This window comes from Chenopodium quinoa, unplaced genomic scaffold, assembly GCF_001683475.1.
Source record: "Chenopodium quinoa cultivar QQ74 unplaced genomic scaffold, ASM168347v1, whole genome shotgun sequence".
NCBI classification, from domain to species: Eukaryota; Viridiplantae; Streptophyta; class Magnoliopsida; order Caryophyllales; family Amaranthaceae; genus Chenopodium; species Chenopodium quinoa.
The window spans coordinates 1,829,737-1,850,887 of record NW_018744151.1 but is presented as its reverse complement, the minus strand read 5'-3'; the positions used below and the strand labels follow the sequence as shown (position 1 = coordinate 1,850,887).

Sequence of the window (21,151 nt, the reverse complement as noted above, 5' to 3'; positions counted from 1 at the left end):
CAGGGAGTCTAAAACTTAGTGGGATACCCAATATTCTATCCCACTCAAACGACAAAAATATCTCCTTAATGAGTGAAGTATTCCAAGAAGCAGTAGGCAAATGTATGAGATCACAAACCTTCAGCCCCATACGCGCCTCAACACAGGAAGAGATGACCTTCCTAGATTGTGGGTTGGGAATCCACAGGCAGCCCCACACAGGAATATTGAGACCATCCCCAACCCTCCACCTCATTCCCCTCCCTTTGTACCGCCCACTTAACTCCCCAAATTCCCCGCCAAGTATAGCTTGGATTACTCCGTAGCTCTGAACTCAAATAATCACCATTTTCAAAATATCGAGCTTTTAGAATTTTGGCAATCAAACAATCCAGCCGACTCAAGATTCTCCACGCTTGCTTCCCGATAAAAAATTTAAAATCACGAAATCCCAAACCACCTACCGCCTTCGGCTCACATAACTTCCTCCAAGCAACCCAGTGAATTTTTCGCGCTCCCTTTTTTTGACCCCACCAAAAATTCGACACCAACGAACGCAACTCATCACATAACGAATAAGGGAATCTAAACACACTCATTGCGTAGGTAGGGATAGATTGGGCAACTGCCTTAATCAGGACCTCCCGACCCACCTTAGATAACATTCCCCCCTTCCAACCCTGCAACCTCTTCCACAATTTCTCTCGAACACCCTTAGTGATCACCCTTTTCGACCTTCCAACAATTGTTGGGAGCCCGAGGTATTTATCATGAATATCAACCATTTTTACCCCCAACAAACTGGCTAGCTCCCCCTTCATCTCTTCCGAAACTCCCTTACTAAACGACACCGTCGTTTTATCCAAATTCACCATCTGTCCCGACGCCATCTCATAACATTGGAGAATATTTCTGATCGAATTAATCTCCTCTGCATCTGCTTTAGTAAAAATAATACTGTCATCCGCAAAAAGCAAATGTGAAATAAAGGGAGCCGTAGGCGCCACCTTGATACCATGTAAACAACCTGTCTCCACCGCCTTATTCAAAAGGTCCGACCACGCCTCAGCACATAAAATAAATAAATATGGGGAAAGAGGGTTACCTTGCCGTAAACCCCTAGACGGAGTAAACTCCCCCAAAGTTGCACCATTTATCAGAATCGAAAACGACACAGAGGAAACACAATGCATCACTCTATCAATCCAGAGCTCTGCAAAACCCAACTTTGTCATAACAGCTCTCAGAAAACCCCACTCTACTCTGTCATACGCTTTGGCCATGTCAAGTTTTAGTGCTAAGTAGCCACTACTACTTGTTTAATTTTTCATATGATGAAACACCTCGAATGCTGCTAAAATATTATCTGTAATAAGCCTCCCTGCACTACAAGAAAATAACCTTTTCGTAGCGATTATTTTAACCTTTAGTATCGATTGTAATTGCAACAAAAAGCTTTCCCAACGAATGGTAATTCAATACAATATCCCCCGTTGCCGTTGCCTTAGCCTTTAGTAGTGGTTTTCAATATCGCTGGGGTTGGCCTCAATAATCGATACGAAAAACTACATCCAATTGTGGTGATTATTGTAGCGATTACAATCGCTATTAATGTTTAACTCATTTTCTTCAAAAAAAAAAAACATGCGTATGATCTTTACAAGATTCGACACATGCAACCTCAAACTCTTATACTAAATGTTTCACCAATAAGGTATGACATATTTTATGTATTCTTTGTCAATTAATATTTATATATCTAGTGTTGAAAAGGCTTTTCGTATCGATTTTTAGGATTTAGTGGCGATTGTAAATGATATGATTTCTCAAAATTATATAAATGTGTAAAAATAGTGTGGATATGTATTATTATGTTTTCCGTAACGATTTTATATGGGAAAACCATGGCGATTGTAAAATGATACGACTTCCTTAATTATTTCACAAACATTCTTGCATATTGTAGCGAATGTACAATCGCTACGAAAAGACATTTTTCTTGTAGTGCTGGGGTAAAAGCACTATGGTTTACAGATGTAATATTAGACAAAATAACCTTTAAACGATTAGCAAGCACCTTAGTGATCAGCTTATATACCACATTACATAAGCTTATAGGGCGAAACTCTGTCATTTTATCCGGGGCTTTCTTTTTCGGAATGAGCACAATAAAAGTCTTATTAATTTCCCTCGGAATACATTTAAAACACCAAACACAAGAGAAAAGACATCATTTCCAACAATATGCCAATAAGTTTGAAAAAATAGGGGACACGTACCATCAGGACCCAGGGCCTTCAAAGGGTGCATCTGCTTTAGAGCTAAAAGAACCTCCTCTGAAGTGAAAGGAGCACACAATCCCGCATTCATATTATCTGTCACTCTATGCTCAATGCCACCCAACGCCTCCTCCATATCAATCGGTTGAGAAGAAGTAAAAAGATTTTGAAAATAGCCCACGGCCACTCTGCAAATCCCCTCCAAATCAGTGTGCTGGGTGCCATCATTCAACTCCAATCGAACAATGCTGTTCTTTTGGCGCTGTTGCGAAGCCTTTCGATGAAAGAAAGAGGATTTTTTTCCCCAGCCGTCAACCATAATGCTCGGGAACGTTGCCTCCAATACAATTCTTCTTGGTGAAGTAACTCATTAAGCTCCCTAACAACTTTCTTTCTCTCCTTAATCTGATTTTCATCTCTTCCACCCCTATTTAACACACTAAGTCTCTTCCTTATTTCTTTAAACACTCGACCAAACTCCTTATCACTCCAAAATTTTAGCTCCTCAGCACAATAAGCCAGCTTTGACTCCACCGAACTCCCCCCACGAGCCACGCGTTTTCTATCACTTCAGCACACTTCTCATGCTCAGTCCAGACTTGCTCAAATCTGAATAACTTCTCCCTAGCTTTTTCTATGCCTTCCCCATCCACCAATAAAAGCTTAATAGGCGCATGGTCTGACCATTCGCGGTCTAGATTATGCAATTTAGCTTTAAAAAACATCTTCATCCACTCTAAGTTTGCTAATGACCTATCAAGATGGCATTGCACATTATCAACACCCACTTGCCCATTATCGAAAGTGAATTCATAACCACCACACGGAACATTACACAAGCTGCACGCATGCATTAAGAGCCTCACAAAAGTTCTCCATCTGCCATAGAGCCCTATCATTCCCACCCTTCTTCTCCTACTAGAATAAAATTTCTTTAAAATCACCAATACGCACTCAAGGCTTCGATCCTCTACTCGCCAGCTCCCTAAGAAGTTTCCATGATAAATGCCTATTTTGCACTTCCGGCCAACCATAAAAGCCTGTCAACCACCATTCTGAATCCCCAATACCCCTCTTAACCATGACATCGATGTGATGAACCGACATAGACAAAAGATTCACCTCAATAGCCTTAAGCCACAATAAAGCAACCCACACGACCTCCCACAACTATCCACCGCTAGTCCATCATAGCCTACAAGCTTCGAACGAATTTTATTCATTTCAACATTACTAAGTTTCTTCTTCGTAAGAAATATAAAATACGGGGCCTCTTTCCGAACTAAGTTTTGGAGATTATTAACTGCAGAAGTATTGCCCAACCCTCTACAGTTAAGGCTTAACACACTCATTAAGCTTGGCAGGGCTGCTCATTGACAGCCTCCGCCACCCGCAATCCAGAATTATCCGTCAAACAAAGAGCTTTCTTCTTCACAACACCACCTCGATCCACCAGATCAGCAATAACATCAGATTCCTTTTTCCTCACCCTCTTCGTTCCCAACATCACATTACCCTCTCCTAAATCCATATCATCATTCTCCTGAGGCAAAAGTTTCCGCTTTCTATTTGTTTCCCCCCTCTTACGCCTATCATCCCTCCCTACAGGAGCACCTTCACTAGAGAAACGAAAAAGTGGTTGCTGAACAATTGCTCCCCCATCCTCAACATTATCATGATTTTGGTCAGAGTTCACATTTTGTTCCTCACCCGAAGAATTATCACCATTGCCACCCACCTTCATAACAGCAAAATTTGCAATTTTCTCCGATTTCTGAGTGAACACCAAAGATTTCTTCTTTGCCATTATTTCCCCCAACTCCTCCACCATCTTCGCTCTGCCTTTCTCGGAGATGCCCTCAACCAAAGACCCCGTTGCTTCTCTTCAGGTTCCTCATCCTCTGCAACATTTGGACAGTCTTTCTCGGTGTGACCCAGAATGCCACACATGAATCAAAAGGAAGACAAGCGTTCGCACTTAAATTGTATTGTAGAAATGTCGCCTCTTTTATTTTGATTTTCTGAACTTTGTGCAATGGTTTAGAGGTATCAACCATTACTCGAACTCTCCACGATTTATCCCACCCTAGTTCATCATCCTCCACCTCTATGATGGCCCCAATTTTATTCGCAATGGTTCTCACATCATCACTGGTCCTATTGTCCAGGGGAAGGTTATAAATTTGAATCCAGAACGGGCAAAATTTCAGGTCAATTGATTCAGGTTGTTCCCCAATGTGAATTTCTTTTAACAGCAATAATTGATTGTCAAAGTTCCAAGGAGCCCCATCTAGAACTTTTTCTCTATCTCGCCAATGAAAAAATTTGGATGAAAAATAAGTTATTCTCAATTTTACGAAAAATTACCTCACGTATCAACGCCCAGACTTGCTTTAGAGTTCGTTGCTTTAGATGTAATGGGAATAAAAGAGATGAGATAAAAGGAGTTTCATATCTATGATTAGATTAATTTATGTTATTTTCACATGTTAATTAAGATTCGATACCATGATCAAATTGATGTTTAGTATTTAATGTTAGTGATATGATTTACCAATGTTACTCAGACATGGATTAAGTGTCTACTTAGATACGAGTGTCGAAGTGTCGGACTTGGCCATTTTGTAGAAAAAAACTTCAGGTTTATAGTTAAAAATGAGTATCCAAGTAGAGTGTTGTGTCGGACACGACGCGATACGACACTCAATTTTCGAGGTAAATGAGGGTGTCGACATAACATAGTGATATACAGTTTATTATGATGAGAGTTGATTAAGTTGCTAACCCAGTGGCATAATGTTAGAATTCTATTCTAAAGAAACATCAATGCATTGAATTGTCCAGCATTGCATCTAGGTTATATCTTGTCTAATTGAAATCCCATGATAAGTGGTATATGTAATATGTATTACTCGAAATGGAATCTGCAGTTATGTTATGCATCAAAAGCTAGCACTTGCAATCATACTGATGGATTTGAGAAAAACTATCTATGAAACCTTACTATCTTCTTTAACTTTTTGCTCAGTCTGAAGATTGGTCATCGCCATACATTTGTAAGATAGTTGAAATGTTTGAAGGAGAGGATGGATTTCCCTACTTCAGGGCACAATGGTATTATAGATCAGTAGACACTGTAAGTCGAAGACTGTGGCATCTTTTTTTTTATTTTCCAATGCAGTTCTGCACAATTAGTTTTACATAATTATGCCTAATGATTGTTGTTTGCCATTATCTTGAATTTGTGAAGGTTATAAAAGACTCTATAAAATTAAGGGAGCCTAAGCGTATCTTCTAGTTAGAGATTATGGATGACAATCCATTGGATTGTCTTCTTGAGAAGCTGAAAATTGTGAGGGTTGATGCCAATGTGAGTCTTCTGAAAAACGAATCTGCTTGTCTGTAAACTTATTCCAGCAATTTTGTATTGCAATACCCTTAAATCGGTTCTACTGTTCACATTACAGTTAGATTTGGATTCAAAGATTTCGGCTATTCAAGACTGTGATTATTACTATGACATGAAGTACTTGCTACCCTACTCAACTTTTATTATACCACCAGCAGGTACTTGACTAGTTGACTTATGCTTTAATGGATTTTTGAGCTTATGCTTTGATGCATCGTAGGCTCTAACCCTAACTTTCTTACAAAAACTACTGCCCCTGGAAGTGAGTCACAGTCTACCATTCAACCGACATAGAAATTGAAGGAGGCATTTTTGATACAAAGCCTGATCACGAGGTCAATCAGGGGAATGAGCCACACAATTCAGAGCTAACATTGGTTTTGATAAGCCAGAGGACTTTTATGTGACTTGTTTGGGTGAACTAATTCAACCTTCTAGGAGCTATGGAATTGTTCAAAGTGTTTTAGTACGAGTAAATATATTTATACCCTTCAATTCAACTTTGAAGGAGGCTTATATAAGCATTTAAGAATAACTTCTGATCTTATAGCTTTTTTGTAAGCTTATAAGTTTTGGTACTTCTTATCTAGTTCTTCCTCCATTGATCACTCTTTAATACTCTTTCTCTAGAAGTGGCTAACTAGTTTGTTCTTTGCAGCAATTGCCCCAGTATCCACTGCCTACTCATGACCTTGTCCTAAGGGGTGTTATTCCAACTGAATTTGAGGTAAATTTGCATCACTATCCGTAGACACCCAAATGTGTCTCCCCAAAACCAAACCCAATGATGAGTACCTTTCGCGTCGAATCATAATCGAATGAAGCGAAAGTGTGGAAAGTTCAGTGTTGCGGATAGTTTTAATTTCTTTTCTTTTCTCTCTGTTTTTGAAAACTTATTTTAAGAAAACAGCCAATCCAGTTTGGTTGGTCCATGATATGGGTCCAATAGTAGTGTATTTGGATGAGGCTTGAAAAGAGCTTTCCAACGATATATTATAAGCCCAATTCCGATGAATATTGAGGAAATTATGGCCAATTTACTAAACTGGGCCCGGTTTGAGCCTTATATACAGCCCAATGATCTAGGGGAGGGCCTAATATGATTTATCATTCCTAATGCAATTAGGAATGGTTTTAGTCTTCTAGATTCTTCTAGAAGGTTCTTTTCATATCTAATTCAATTAGCATTGATAAATTGACTTTTGTTGACTTTTCAGAGTTTTAATTAAAATCAAATAGCATTTTTGAGGAAAATATACGATTTTATCCTCCAGTACGGCAAACTTATCTGATTTTTGAAAACGCGTTGAAAATAGGCCTGGCGCCTGACTCCAGGCATTGGTGCTTGGAACCAAGCCTGGCGCTTGGCGCCAGCCATTGGCGCCTGGTGCTAGCCATTGGCGCCTGGCGCCAATTAGCCAGGGTTGGCGCCAGCTCTGTTTTACGTGCGCCAAGTGCTCTGTTTTGATATTTTATCTTTTTGGCTGATTTCTTGGTAGAGGATATATCGGTCGTTGGACAATTACCCTAAACCAAACAATAATTCTACCTAAACTAACCTAAGACAAGTCTAGGGTAAGTAGAGGATCGTGTCCATAGGGAATGGGTGAAGAACACCGAGAGTATGAAATGGTTGTAAGCTAATTCGGTCACAAATTGGGGGTTTTGATTAGGTAACTACTATGGAGACAAACACTAGGGGGAAATAGGGATCGACTCCAACCAAACCAATGGATCAAAACAATAGGCAAGCATGAACACAAATTGGGTGATAGAGAGGGCACTCAACATTGCCTTCTTTCGAAGCCACAACACTAAGCATTCCTAAACCAAACTCAACTAAGAAGATAGGCCAACCAAGTCTTAACGATGAGAAGTAGACTACTAACTCGGGTTTGTCTTTCGATCGGTCCAAGAAAGCATTAAGGCACAAGCAATTGAGATTTCTCACCTAATTGTTGCAACTAATACTACTACATCATTCAAACAAGGAACCATAATCAAGAGGAATTTAGCATAATCATATAAGAAAAGGCTCACAACTAGACTCCATCTCTCAATGTAAGCATAGAAGTGAATACATGAGCAATAAGCGGCCATCCAATTACACATGCAATTAACCAATTCTTTAACAATCAATCATCAACCCAAAATGAACATGCAAGCACATACATCAATCAACCCATGGCTTGGTTGGGTCTTCACCCAACCCCTAGCTAATTAACTACTCACTAAACATGGTGAAGGACATCAAAATAACAAGTTCCGATTCAAGCATTAAATTAACAAGTTGAGAGGAGTAGTAGGAATAAGGTAGATTGGACATGCAACAACAATTAAGCAAGATTAAGAGAGGAATTAACAATTCAAAGTAAATAAAAACTGAAATTAAAGAGTAAGAGATAGAGGAAAGAGATTACTTAAAATGCTTCAAAGTTGAGAAATTGTTGAATTCAAGAGAATAATCTTCAATTAATCTACTACAATCATTGAGTTTGAGAAGTTCTAAGCTAATTAATAAGGGTTGAGAGAAACTAAGGGCCTAAGGAAACTAAAGAGGGAAAAAAGATCCAGAAAACTGAAGCCAAGGGTCATATTTATACACCCCGAAATAACATTGTAAGATCCGCCCAAAAAGTTGGGTCTGCATGTAGGAGCGCCCGCTCCTCAGGCTGGAGCGCCCTCTCCTGGCTCTTGCGCGCCCTCTCCTCCTGCAGCAATTTAAGGCAGTTTGTAGGAAAACAGGGAGGAGCGCCCGCTCCTATATAGGTGCACGCCCGCTCCTAAAAGTGCAGGGGAGGCAGAATGTGGCAGTTCAGGCAGGAGCGCCCGCTCCTAACAGGCTGCACGCCCGCTCCTGCTTTCCTTTGCTTCCAAAGAGTATTTCTTCATGCTTATGCTATTTAGCCCATTTTTCATCGTACCTACAAGCACGAGCACACACATAAAAAGAAACGGGGAAGCCAAAAGATGCAAATTAGCACAAGAGGAGTTAGAAAAGGGATTAGAGTAGGGGAAAGAGTACAAAATTGTGTTTTAAAAAGCCATGATAAGTGGACAAATAAAACACTTATCAAATTCCCCCAAGCTAGCCAATTGCTTGTCCCTAAGCAATTCACTTGGCGCAAAAGAAACCAATAGATTAGTCCGCTCAAAGAAAAGCACATGTAAAGATAAAAGAATCCTTAAGCAATAAAACTCGAGCATGAGGTATATGCCTAAGATCAACCACGGTTATGACTAGCCAAGGCCTAGCTAACCTTCCCGAATGTACTCAACTTTGGTCCATTCAACCAATCTTACCGCGTCCCCAACACAAAGTTCAAATTCCCCCTAATGGTAGTGTCTCATGACTCCTCGAAGGAGCCGGAAGAAAAATAGACAAAAGAAGGTTTAGAACACTCGACATCTCAATGATAAGTACCCTCTCCATATGCTTGTGAACCAACTCCCTCCAACGATTATGGCTTCAACTACTCTACTAACATTACAAGAATCAAGGATTACGGCACAAAGTTAAGGCATAGAGAAAACTAGAAGTGCTTTGCAATTAAAGTCAAGCTAAGATATATAGCACTAAGAGCAAACCTAAAGAGGTTTTTAACTTTGACCCAAATTACAAACTATGAATAAACTTGAAACAAAAACGCACCCCCAAGCTTGTTTAATTGCTAGGGTGGTGGCTATTCATCACTTCTTTTCTTTCTTTTTTTCTTTTTCTTCTTCTTCTTCTTCTTTTTTTTTTTTTTTTTTTTTTTTTTTTTTTCAAACTTGGGCATTTACATCACAAACTATTATTTATAATAACTTAAAGATTGAACTAAGGAAACAAGAATGACATGCCTTAACTTTGTGCGAATGAACAATCATAACAACCTTCATATTACTAAGAGTAGTTTAGGCCGCGATCTTGGGAGTTAGGACTCAAGTTCTCGATCTAGGTACTAAATCAAAGAGGATCCTTGCCACTCATTCAAAATGTAGTAGGCTTGAAAAAAAAAATATTACAACCTCACTTTTGGGAACAATGTGGGATCAATTACTACCTTTCGGGGTTCAAATTCCTTTGATATGGGCGACACCTTCTTACCACAATCCTAGACTTTTAGTTTCGTACATTCGGTAAGGTTATTCTCACACTAGCCTAAACTAGCCAATTCTATGTTCAACCAAGGGCATCTAAACCATGCTCGAAATTTTATTACCAAAAGAAAGAAAATATCCATCACATGCAATCCAATATCATCATTGAGGACTATTTTATTATTATTATTATTATTATTATTTTTTTTACTTAAAGTTTTAAAGGGACTAAGAGGAAAATACAAACAAGAATAGAGGGGAAGGAGTTACCATTGATCTTGATGTAGTAGTGTCTCTTATATACAAGGTGGTAAAAGAGTAGTGATTAGTAGCAAAGCAAACAAGGACTATTATGAGTGGATCATACACATAAGAGTTAAACAATCATTCCACAATTCATAAATAAACCGTCATTTGCAAAACTAAGGCGATTATATCACAAGCTCACTTGAATTCATTTTACCATCAAAGACACTAATCGAATCATCAAGCCAAATGACTACAAGCAAAGATAATATATACAAAGTCTAAACTAATTAAAGGAAACACTTTTTTTTTTTTTTTGAAATAAGAGGGGGGGGGGGAAGAGGTACTAGCTAAAGAATTTGGATTAAGGGAAGAGGAACTAGCTAAAGAAGATTAGGAGAGGGGAGGAGAAGAGGAGGAGAGGAGAAACTAACTAAAGAATTTGGATTAAGGGCATTGGATTTTTAGGTTTTGGATTTTAGGGAAGGAGAGGAGGCTCATCAACAAATATCATCATCAAAGGTGAAGCACATAAACCAAACCAAGTTCATCAAAATGCAAACATTCAACCATTAACTAACCAACCAAGATAAACGGAGCATAATCAAATTAAGCACAAAACTAGCAACATCAAATCCCAACTCTATGCAAGGCCTAAATACTCCCCCAAGCTAGACATTTAGTCAACGTTTCAATGAAACAAAATAGGCAATGAAGTAACCTCCCCCAAGCTTGGGATTGGCACCGTCCTCAGTGTCCCAAGAAGTGAAAGGGGCAATGAAACGGTAACTAGAATGTCTAGACCATCTAATTATGTCGGCGTCCCGACGAATAGTGATAATTGTAGTTAATATCTAAATCACTAGAAGTGGCCGGGGCGTCTACATAAGGAGGTAGATCATAGTTGGGGCAAGTGCGGTAATGGCCAAAGTCCGGCACACCTTGCTCACCCCAACCACCATCATAGCCGGGTGGAAACCCGTAATGCCCCCTTAGGGGGGGATCGAGCACCTCCGAAGATGAACTAGCACCACCAACCTCGGGGACGTAGTAATAGCTAGGGCCGCCCCTGTAATCACATCCCCCGGGTTGGGTGTAGTCATAGAGTGGGTAGGAGCGAAGCTCATCAATTGAATGGCGCGGGCCTTGCCAAAAAGGGTAGGTGGGTTGACCATTATGCCAACCCGGAACCGGCCCTTGTTGAACGGGTCGGTTGGGATAGTTGAGGTAAGGGGGAAAGTCTCCCCTCTCAACTTGATGTTGGTAGCTTCTTTCCGCTACAAAACTTTGATATTCATTTTGCTCAAGGAGTCTTTGGTTAGTTAAATTCAGTTGGTTGAAAGCATATTCTACATCAAATAGGGAAGAGGAAGAGGAGGAACCACCTACCCTAGATCGGGGGATGGAGGATGTACTCGCACGATGGGGTATAAGTACATCCTCGTCATTACCGGCCATACCACGTGGGGGCTACTCACGTGGCACTTGCCACGTAGTCCCCACCGAGCTATTAACCGCCGAGTTTGGGAGAGTGCAATAATGCTTCCCATTGACTTTCCAACTATAGCGAATATTACGGCCCTCAATTTCACTAAGGAACTTCATATCACTAAGCGCCTTAAGATCAAGCATGTTAGAACCTTGGACCGGGGTCATTTGGTCTAGATAAGACCCAAACCCTAGCTTATTCGCAATAATTGAAACCATTCCCCCGCATCTAATTTCTCCACTCATCTCTCCACTTTCCCTTATTTCGATACATCTTTTGATGAACAAGTATCCCATGTTCACATACCCTTCCACATTTCCTTCGAATCTTGAAGCTAGAAAGAGGCATTTGATCTCCTCTTTAGTTAGCTTCCCTAAGTCTTGTTTAGAAAAACAAGCATAGCTCATGATTCGCATAAAAATTCGAAGGACGGGGTGGATAATGTGGCTAGCATGGCTAGACCGGGTTGTGAAATTGGGATACCCCGCAATGGTATTCCACCACACTTGCTCCTCATAGCTTGAGAAGTAAGTACCATTGGGGTCATAGACTTGGTTGAGGGTGGGCCATTCAAAAATTTCGTTCAATCTCGTCAAAGTTAAGGTTCTTTCGACATTGAACATTCTAAATTTTATCTCACATTCCAATGGCTCATCCTCAAGGCTAATGCGCTTCATAGAAACTGATGAAAGGAATTCAAGAGTTAGGGAAGAAAAGGTTTCTTCCCCAAGGTTCAAGAAGTTTAGCCAACCAAAGTTTTCGGCTACTCTTCTAATTCCATCATCGACTCCTAGAAGTCGCATTGATTGTTGATGATAGAATCGGGTTGGGATAATTTTTCGTTTGGAAAGGTCATCGAATGCCTTTTTAAATCTTTTGTCGATTTTTAAGGTTGGTGGTGGGTTAGGGTTTTCTTGTTGTGAAGGGGATGAGGATGATTGAGGTTCACTAGTCTTTCTTTTCTTAATCCCTCCGATGAATTTCTTCATTTTTGGTTTAGAAAAGGCTATTTAAGAATATCACTCAACAATAAACAACTCCACACCACCCTTAACTTCAAACCCCCTTTAAAAATCAAAATGTACCTGTTCCACAACACAACCAACAATATATTCCAACACACAAATTCCCAACAACAATGCACTTCACTAATTTCACACAAATCACATTCACAAAATCACAATGTTTATGCAATTTTCAATCACAATTTCAACTATTCTAAAAATCATTCACAATTTGCTCTAACAATTCTCCATAAACAACAATAATTGTTCAATTCCAACCAATCATGCAATCAACTACACAATTTGTATGAAATAAACAAGAATTAAGAAAATTTGAAAAAGAAAGTTGAGTAGAGAAGTGGATTATACCAAATAGAGTATGAAAATACTCTAAAATCCTCCAAGAATACCCAAATTTGCTACTCCTTCTTCAAGCTTTCACCTTTTTGCTCTTGTTCTTCAATGGAGATTTTGTGGGTTTTCGAATTTTTGACCAATTTTGTGAAATTTTGTGATTTTTAGAAAGAGAATTGGAAGGAGAGTAAGAATTTGTGAATTTTGAGTGAAAAAAGTGAAGGTTTGATGATGATTTTGATGAGAGAAGGTAGAAAAATGGGGTTTTTAGAGTGAGAAAGTGGTGGGTAAAGAGGAGAGAGAATATGAATATGGGTAAATGAGAGGTGGGGGATGAAAGAGGGTAAAAAGAGATAAGGGGAAATCCCTTTTTTTTACACAGCAGGGGAGGAGCGGGCGTGCAGGGATTGAGGAGCGCTATGTTAGAGGTCCTTACTGCCTCAATTTCGTTAGTAGGAGTGGGCGTGCAGGGTGGTAGGAGCGCCCGCTCCTACTTCTTGAGATCTATTCTTCTAGTTTTCAAAACTCAATTTTTTTTAATTATTATTATTTTTTTTCGAGAGCTGAACATAGGAGCGGGCGTGCAGGGATATTGGAGCGCCCGCTCCTAGGCTGTAGCTGGCATTCTGCTTGCTTCTGCTTTGTTAGGAGCGGGCGTGCAGGTTGTAAGGAGCGCCCGCTCCTAATGCTGCTGTAGTTTCTGCCTCTTTTGAATGAAGGTGGAGCGGGCATGCTCTCCGTTTGGAGCGCCCGCTCCTACCTTTAATTGCCGAATCTGCCTATTTTCTGCTATCCTTTAGCAAATTACCTACAACAAAACAAACCACTAAACAAAACATTCAAAATGTTAAGTGTTAGTTTAAGCTCTTTCATCTCTCTCTCTTTTTTTTTTTCTTTTTCTTGAGTAAAAGCAAAAATACTCGGGTTGCCTCCCGGGAGCGCTTCTTTAACGTCACTAGCTTGACGCAAATTCGAAAAGTATCCTCAAGGTGGGATAAAGTTCGAAACCAAATTGTCACCATTGTTTTCATTGTTACAACTTGCCATCTTGGGCAAAACCGAATTGTTTTCTTGACTAACACCTACAACAAATTTATTTTCATCATTTTTCTTTGAATCCTTCTTCCTTTTTCTCTTTGACTTTCCCTTCCTCTTCTTCTTGGAAGCCTTGATGTCACCCTCTTCATCCTTGTGAGCATCGAACTCACCATCTTCAAGCATAGTCTTGAGGCAAGCAAGCATGGAAATCACCTCATCAAACCTATCCAAACCTTGCTTTGACTCATGGACATTGAAAAGAGGATTAGTAGCACAAAGCATTCTCAACATATGCAAATCATTATCACCAATAGCATCTAAGGTCATGCAATCTTTTATGGGGGAAGGACATCCTCTCTTGGGGTCAATAATAAGACAAAATTCATCATCACCCACATTTAATGTGAGTTTTCCTTCCCTTACATCAATTATTGCACCACCCGTTGCTAAGAAAGGTCGACCTAGGATAATAGGGGTGAGGGCATCTTCCATCATTCCTAGCACAATGAAATCAACTGGAATTGTGAAATTACCAACCTTGAGAGGGACATCCTCTACCTTACCCTTAGGGAATTTGGTGGATCCATCGGCAAGTTGAAGAGTGATATTAGTGGGTACCAAACCACCTATACCAAGCTTCTCATAAACCGAAAAAGGCATCAAACTCACACTAGCTCCTAGATCACATAGGGCATTTTCAAAGGAAACGTTTTTTATAGAGCAAGGAATAGAGAAACTTTCGGGATCTTTTAGTTTAGTGGGAGAGTGGTTTTTGATAATTGCACTACAATTTTCGGTTAAGCTCACCGTGGTGGACTCACTCATGACAACCATCTCATCCTCACTTGATTTAGACTCCTCACATTGTTTTCCTTCTCTAACCTCCTCATTCTCATTCTCTTTTTGCAAGCTCATGGGTGGAGTTTCATCTATGCTAGTCCCACATCTAGTCATTAATGTTCTTCTTGACTAGGAGAAGAGGTGCTAGAATTGTTACTTTTAAGTGCATTAACTAATTGAGTTAATTGAGTTTTTAGCATCTTATTGTGGACTTGCACTTGCTTGATAGACTCCTCTAAGTCATTGGTTTTCTTGGTTTGAGCATTAACAAATTTTTCCATTGTTGTTTCTAGACTTGACTTAGGAGGGGGATCTTGAAGTTGGAGAGGAGGTTGAGGGATAGGAGCAAGGGTAGGTCTATTTCCTCCATTAAAACCGGGTGGGTTATGATTAGACGAATATTGACCTCTTTGGTGATACCTATTGTCATTTTGTTGATTTACTTGGTTGTTTGACACATAGTTACCATTACCTTGGTTCCTATAGTTTCCTTGATTATTTTGAACATTCCTTTGGCCACTATATTGACCTTGACCATTTCCTTGGGTTTGGCCCCCTTTCCAACCAAAGTTTGGGTGATGTTTCCATCCCTCATTGTAGGTGTTGGAATAAGGGTCATACCTAGGATTGGTTTGACCATTGTTGATTGCATTTACTTGTTCCATGGAAGGGGAGGGGGAACATGCATCATTTAGCAAATAGCATTCCTAAGTCACATGATCATCACTTCCACAAGCATCATAAGACATCATTTGTATTGACATGTTATCATTCAATGAACTAGATGCATGCGAATTTTGACGTGGGGAAGGGGATAGAGAAGAGGATTGCAATTGATCAAACTTAGAAGATAAAGCATCTAATTTTGAATTAATCATGTTTATAGCATTTACCTCATACTTTCCTCATTTCTTGGAAATTCTTCTCTCATAGGGGCTCCAATCGGTGTAGTTTTGAACTACATCCTCTATGATCTTTAGTGCCTCCGTGGGTGGCTTGTTCATGATAGGTCCTCCAGATGCTCCATCTAAGAGTATGCGGTCCGATCTCAAGAGTCCTCTATAAAACCCATGGAGCAAGAGCCAATCTTCCATGCCATGGTGGGGGCATTGTTGTTGGTAGCTCTTGAATCTCTCCCAAGCATCATAGAGGGATTCATCGGGCTCTTGTTGGAAGTTAGATACTTTTGACCTCAACTCCGCCGTTTTCCCAAGAGGTATGAACCTCCCAAGGAATGCCGAAGTCACCTCATTCCATGTATTCAATGAGTTCGGAGGTAACCTATCAAGCCAATCACTTGCCTTGCCCGTTAAAGAGAATTTGAACATGCTTAAGAGAATGTACTCCGAAGTCACCCCATTTTCCTTTACGGTGCTACAATACCGTGTGAATTGCTTGAGATGTGCAATGGGATCTTCATGCTTTGCCCCGGAGAATTTATGACCCTCAATCAAGGTGATAAGGGCGGACCTTATCTCAAAGTTGTTTGCTTCAATAGAGGGAGTAGCAATCCCACTTGCTTCTTGATATGGAGGAGGAACACCAAACTCTCTCAAAGTCTTGTTCGGAGCGGCCATTTTAAATTGGTGATGAGGTGGAGAAGTTGGAGAATTTGTCCTTGGTGACTCTAATGGAATGGTGTCTCCACTAGACTCACTAGAACTAGAATGATCAGACTCAACTACCACTTGTGCCTCACTTGATGTGGCACCACTAGCTATCGCCCTCTTTTCTCTTCGATTTGCCCTGACTACTTTTTCAAGCTCAAGATTCAACGGCACAAGAGGAAGTGTCCTATTGCTGCGTTTGGGCATAAACAAAGAAGACTAGATGGGAGATTAGTAGGTTAGTCAAAGAAAACAAAGAAAAAAAAAATAAAGCTATACAAATGAACTAGTCTCACATATCTCATAAGTAACTCAATGCTTAACGCCATTCCCCGGCAACGGCGCCATTTTGGTAGAGGATATATCGGTCGTTGGACAATTACCCTAAACCAAACAATAATTCTACCTAAACTAACCTAAGACAAGTCTAGGGTAAGTAGAGGATCGTGTCAACAGGGAATGGGTGAAGAACACCGAGAGTATGAAACGGTTGTAAGCTAATTCGGTCACAAATTGGGGGTTTTGATTAGGTAACTACTATGGAGACAAACACTAGGGGGAAATAGGGATCGACTCCAACCAAACCAATGGATCAAAACAATAGGCAAGCATGAACACAAATTGGGTGATAGAGAGGGCACCCAACATTGCCTTCTTTCGAAGCCACAACACTAAGCATTCCTAAACCAAACTCAACTAACAAGATAGGCCAACCAAGTGTTAACGATGAGAAGTAGACTACTAACTCGGGTTTGTCTTTCGATCGGTCCAAGAAAGCATTAAGGCACAAGCATTTGAGATTTCTCACCTAATTGTTGCAACTAATACTACTACATCATTCAAACAAGGAACCATAATCAAGAGGAATTTAGCATAATCATATAAGAAAAGGCTCACAACTAGACTCCATCTCTCAATGTAAGCATAGAAGTGAATACATGAGCAATAAGCGGCCATCCAATTACACATGCAATTAAACAATTCTTTAACAATCAATCATCAACCCAAAATGAACATGCAAGCACTTACATCAATCAACCCATGGCTTGGTTGGGTCTTCACCCAAACCCTAGCTAATTAACTACTCACTAAACATGGTGAAGGACATCAAAATAACAAGTTCCAATTCAAGCATTAAATTAAAAAGTTGAGAGGAGTAGTAGGAATAAGGTAGATTGGACATGCAACAACAATTAATCAAGATTAAGAGAGGAATTAACAATTCAAAGTAAATAAAAACTGAAATTAAAGAGTAAGAGATAGAGGAAAGAGATTACTTAAAATGCTTCAAAGTTGAGAAATTGTTGAATTCAAGAGAATAATCTTCAATTAATCTACTACAATCATTGAGTTTGAGAAGTTCTAAGCTAATTAATGAGGGTTGAGAGAAACTAAGGGCCTAAGGAAACTAAAGAGGGAAAAAAGATCCAGAAAACTGAAGCCAAGGGTCATATTTATACACCCCGAAATAACATTGTAAGATCCGCCCAAAAAGTCGGGTCTGCATGTAGAAGCGCCCGCTCCTACATAGAGGAGCGCCCGCTCCTACATAGAGGAGCGCCCGCTCCTACATAGAGGAGCGCCCGCTCCTACATAGAGGAGCGCCCGCTCCTCAGGCTGGAGCGCCCTCTCCTGGCTCTTGCGCGCCCTCTCCTCCTGCAGCAATTTGAGGCAGTTTGTAGGAAAACAGGGAGGAGCGCCCGCTCCTATATAGGTGCACGCCCGCTCCTAAAAGTGTAGGGGAGGCAGAATGTGGAAGTTCAGGCAGGAGCGCCCGCTCCTAACAGGCTGCACGCCCGCTCCTGCTTTCCTTTGCTTCCAAAGAGTATTTCTTCATGCTTATGCTATTTAGCCCATTTTTCATCGTACCTACAAGCACGAGCACACATAAAAAGAAACGGGGAAGCCAAAAGATGCAAATTAGCACAAGAGGAGTTATAAAAAGGGATTAGAGTAGGGGAAAGAGTACAAAATTGTGTTTTAAAAAGCCATGATAAGTGGACAAATAAAACACTTATCATTTCTCTATAAATTACGTATTAAAAACTTTGTTATAATTTATGATTATTATTATTATTTTTTTGATGATGATTATTTTATTTATGATGATTATGATTATAATTTTATTATTGCTATAATTATTATTATCATGATATTTATTATTATTCATAATTATTTATTATGATTTATTATGTTGCTTGATATTTATTGTTATGGCTTGATCACGCCTTTATTGCTTGTTTAAAGGGAATTGGTACTTGTAATCACGCTTAATAAGATAATTAATAATCTTGTTTAAGGTTAATGTGATTATAATTTCAAGTGATCGCCAATAATAGATTTATCTGTGCATTATATTCAACCAACATAGATAAACAGGTTTAGGGTTAATCCTATTGATTGCATGTTAGTCAAGAAGCACACATGAATACGATCAGAATAAAGTAGAGGCCTATTATTAGGGCAGGTTCAATCTCTTTTAGGTTGGATTTGTACCTTTATCCCCGAACTCTTATTTGGTTCTAGACCTTATGGAGTTGACGATATCTTGGATCGTTAAGGGGTGTAACCTTCATCCTATGAACGGTTTACAAGTTCCTTAAACTTGTTGGCGACTTTTTGCTCTATCTTCTTCCCTTTTGGACGCCACCGTACTTTAGTGTATGATCACAGTGGGGTTCAAGCTAGGGGTTTAACGCTTGAAATTATTCCCTACACTATCCATCTATAAATAGCAGATACATCTGTCTATCTATTGCAATCTTACAATAAAACTCTTAAATGTATTGCAGATAAACACATTTGCCTATAACGAAAGGCACTCGGAGCAATTAGCAAACAAACTATATCTTGGTCATGCAATATCTGATTTGCCAAAGGTAAGTAATTGAATCATTGGTTATGACAAATCTAATAATAAAAACAAATCCTAATTGAACTCTATTGTGTTTGCTTTGAGTTGGTAATGTTGTGGTCTATGCATGATGGCAAAATAGGTAACCAATGTAGAGCACCGAGATGAGATGCCATATAGTTGTGCTCCAAAAACAGAGTTCCAACGCTTCATCAGAATGACTAAGGATATATGGTAGTTAGCTGAATCTAACTTTTTGCTTCATGTTGAGGGTTTAAGTGCTAAGATTGTTGACTTTTTGGATTAGTCTGATGTAGAGTTCATTGGTTGCCTGCTGATTTCTGATAATATATTCTTTCTTACAGCTATGCTTGGTTTTAATGTTGGCCTAGAATTGATATTCACACTCTATGACCACCAGCCCCTTCAACTGAATAATGATGATTTTCAGAGGGTTTGTAGGGTTCCTAAGAGAAAGGTAGTTGTCATACTTGTCAAGTTTTACTAGTTATTTCTAATAGGGTTTATGCATATATTAACTAAGAGCTGCTATTCTCACTTTCTCAGGGAGCAAACTTCCGCGACTTTCCTGGCGTGCGGATTCGTGAAGATAACAAAGTATAGTGGGATCTTGCTGTCCCTAGGGAACTTCTACCCTCTGGAAAACCTTTGGTAAGTTTATTACCTTTTATTTCTAAACTAAGGCAGTGCATAATTTATTTTGCAACAATGTTAGAGTGAACAATTCCAAACCCTTATTCTTGTGACAAGATGCTGAAGTATTGGTAACATATAAAGAATTTCACATGTTTGCAACAAAAGTAACATATGTTTGCAAAAACTTTTTAAGTTTGAAGTTCAGGGCTCTAATCTTGTATTAAAATTTATTTCTTTCGAAATAGGTTCCAGATTATGCAATGACCTTTGTTGGAGGACTTCCTCAAAGTAAGAGATTTGTTTGATGGTAACTCTTTTAATGACTACTTAATGTTATGTTTGTTTCTAATTTTGTATCATGCAATTAATTTTAGGCCATTTGGACGATTATTAAGGGACGAGACTGTTCCAACTGTGGTTACCAGGACAGATCCCCACAATCAGATTGTGCTTCACCCCCTCAAGATCGTGTGTTAACAATAAGGGAGAATGTAAGACTGCAGGGTGTTTGCGGATTACTACCAACTTAAGGGTCCAGTAAAAGCGAGGTATAACTAGTTTCATCTCAAAATTTTTGTTTTGGTCTCTTTTTGGTTAAGAGAATATCCAGAAGATTTGTTTCTTGTTATTTGGTATCTCTTGATTACTCTTTTTACAGGTACATTCAAGTCGGCAATGCAGTAGTTGTCCCAGTGGTGCGTGCTCTAGGATATGCGTTAACAATGTCAATTTAGGGTTCTTGTGATGGGCCTGTGCTAAAATTACCGAATATGTTTCCAAAAATTCAAGCCAGGGCAACATCTCCTTCAGTGGAGCATATCCTCCGTCAAGAACATTTCAAGAAGACGGTTTTGACGTCCAATTGCTAAATTTCGTAATCGAAAGATTTCAGCAATCGCTAGAAGAATCCAAATAGACTTACACAGCCAATGGGTTTGACCCATTTGCAAGTCTATCAAGGACTAACATATCTTTTTAGACATGAAATCCATTCTGGATTTTTGTGGCCTTAAGCCATTTCCTAAGTTGGTGCTTATGTAGGCTGTGAGTTCCACACTATAGACACCCATTTGTGTCTCCCCAAAACCAAACCCAGTGATGAGTGCCTTTCACGTCGAATCATAATCGAATGAAACGAAGTGTGGAAAGGTCTAGTGTAGCGGAAAGTTTTATTTCTTTTCTCTTCTCCCTGATTTTGAAAACTTTATTTTAATAAAACAGCCAATCCAGTTTGGTTGGTCCATGATATGGGTCCAATAGTGGTGTAGTTGGATGGGGTTTGCAAAGACCTTTCCAACGATATATTATAAGC

General features: G+C 39.5%; 1 pseudogene; it reads left to right on the top strand.

The window, feature by feature from the left end:
* Positions 1-4,111: 4,111 nt before the first annotated feature.
* Positions 4,112-20,708, top strand: LOC110693393 (annotated as a pseudogene).
* The last annotated feature ends 443 nt before the right edge of the window (positions 20,709-21,151 follow it).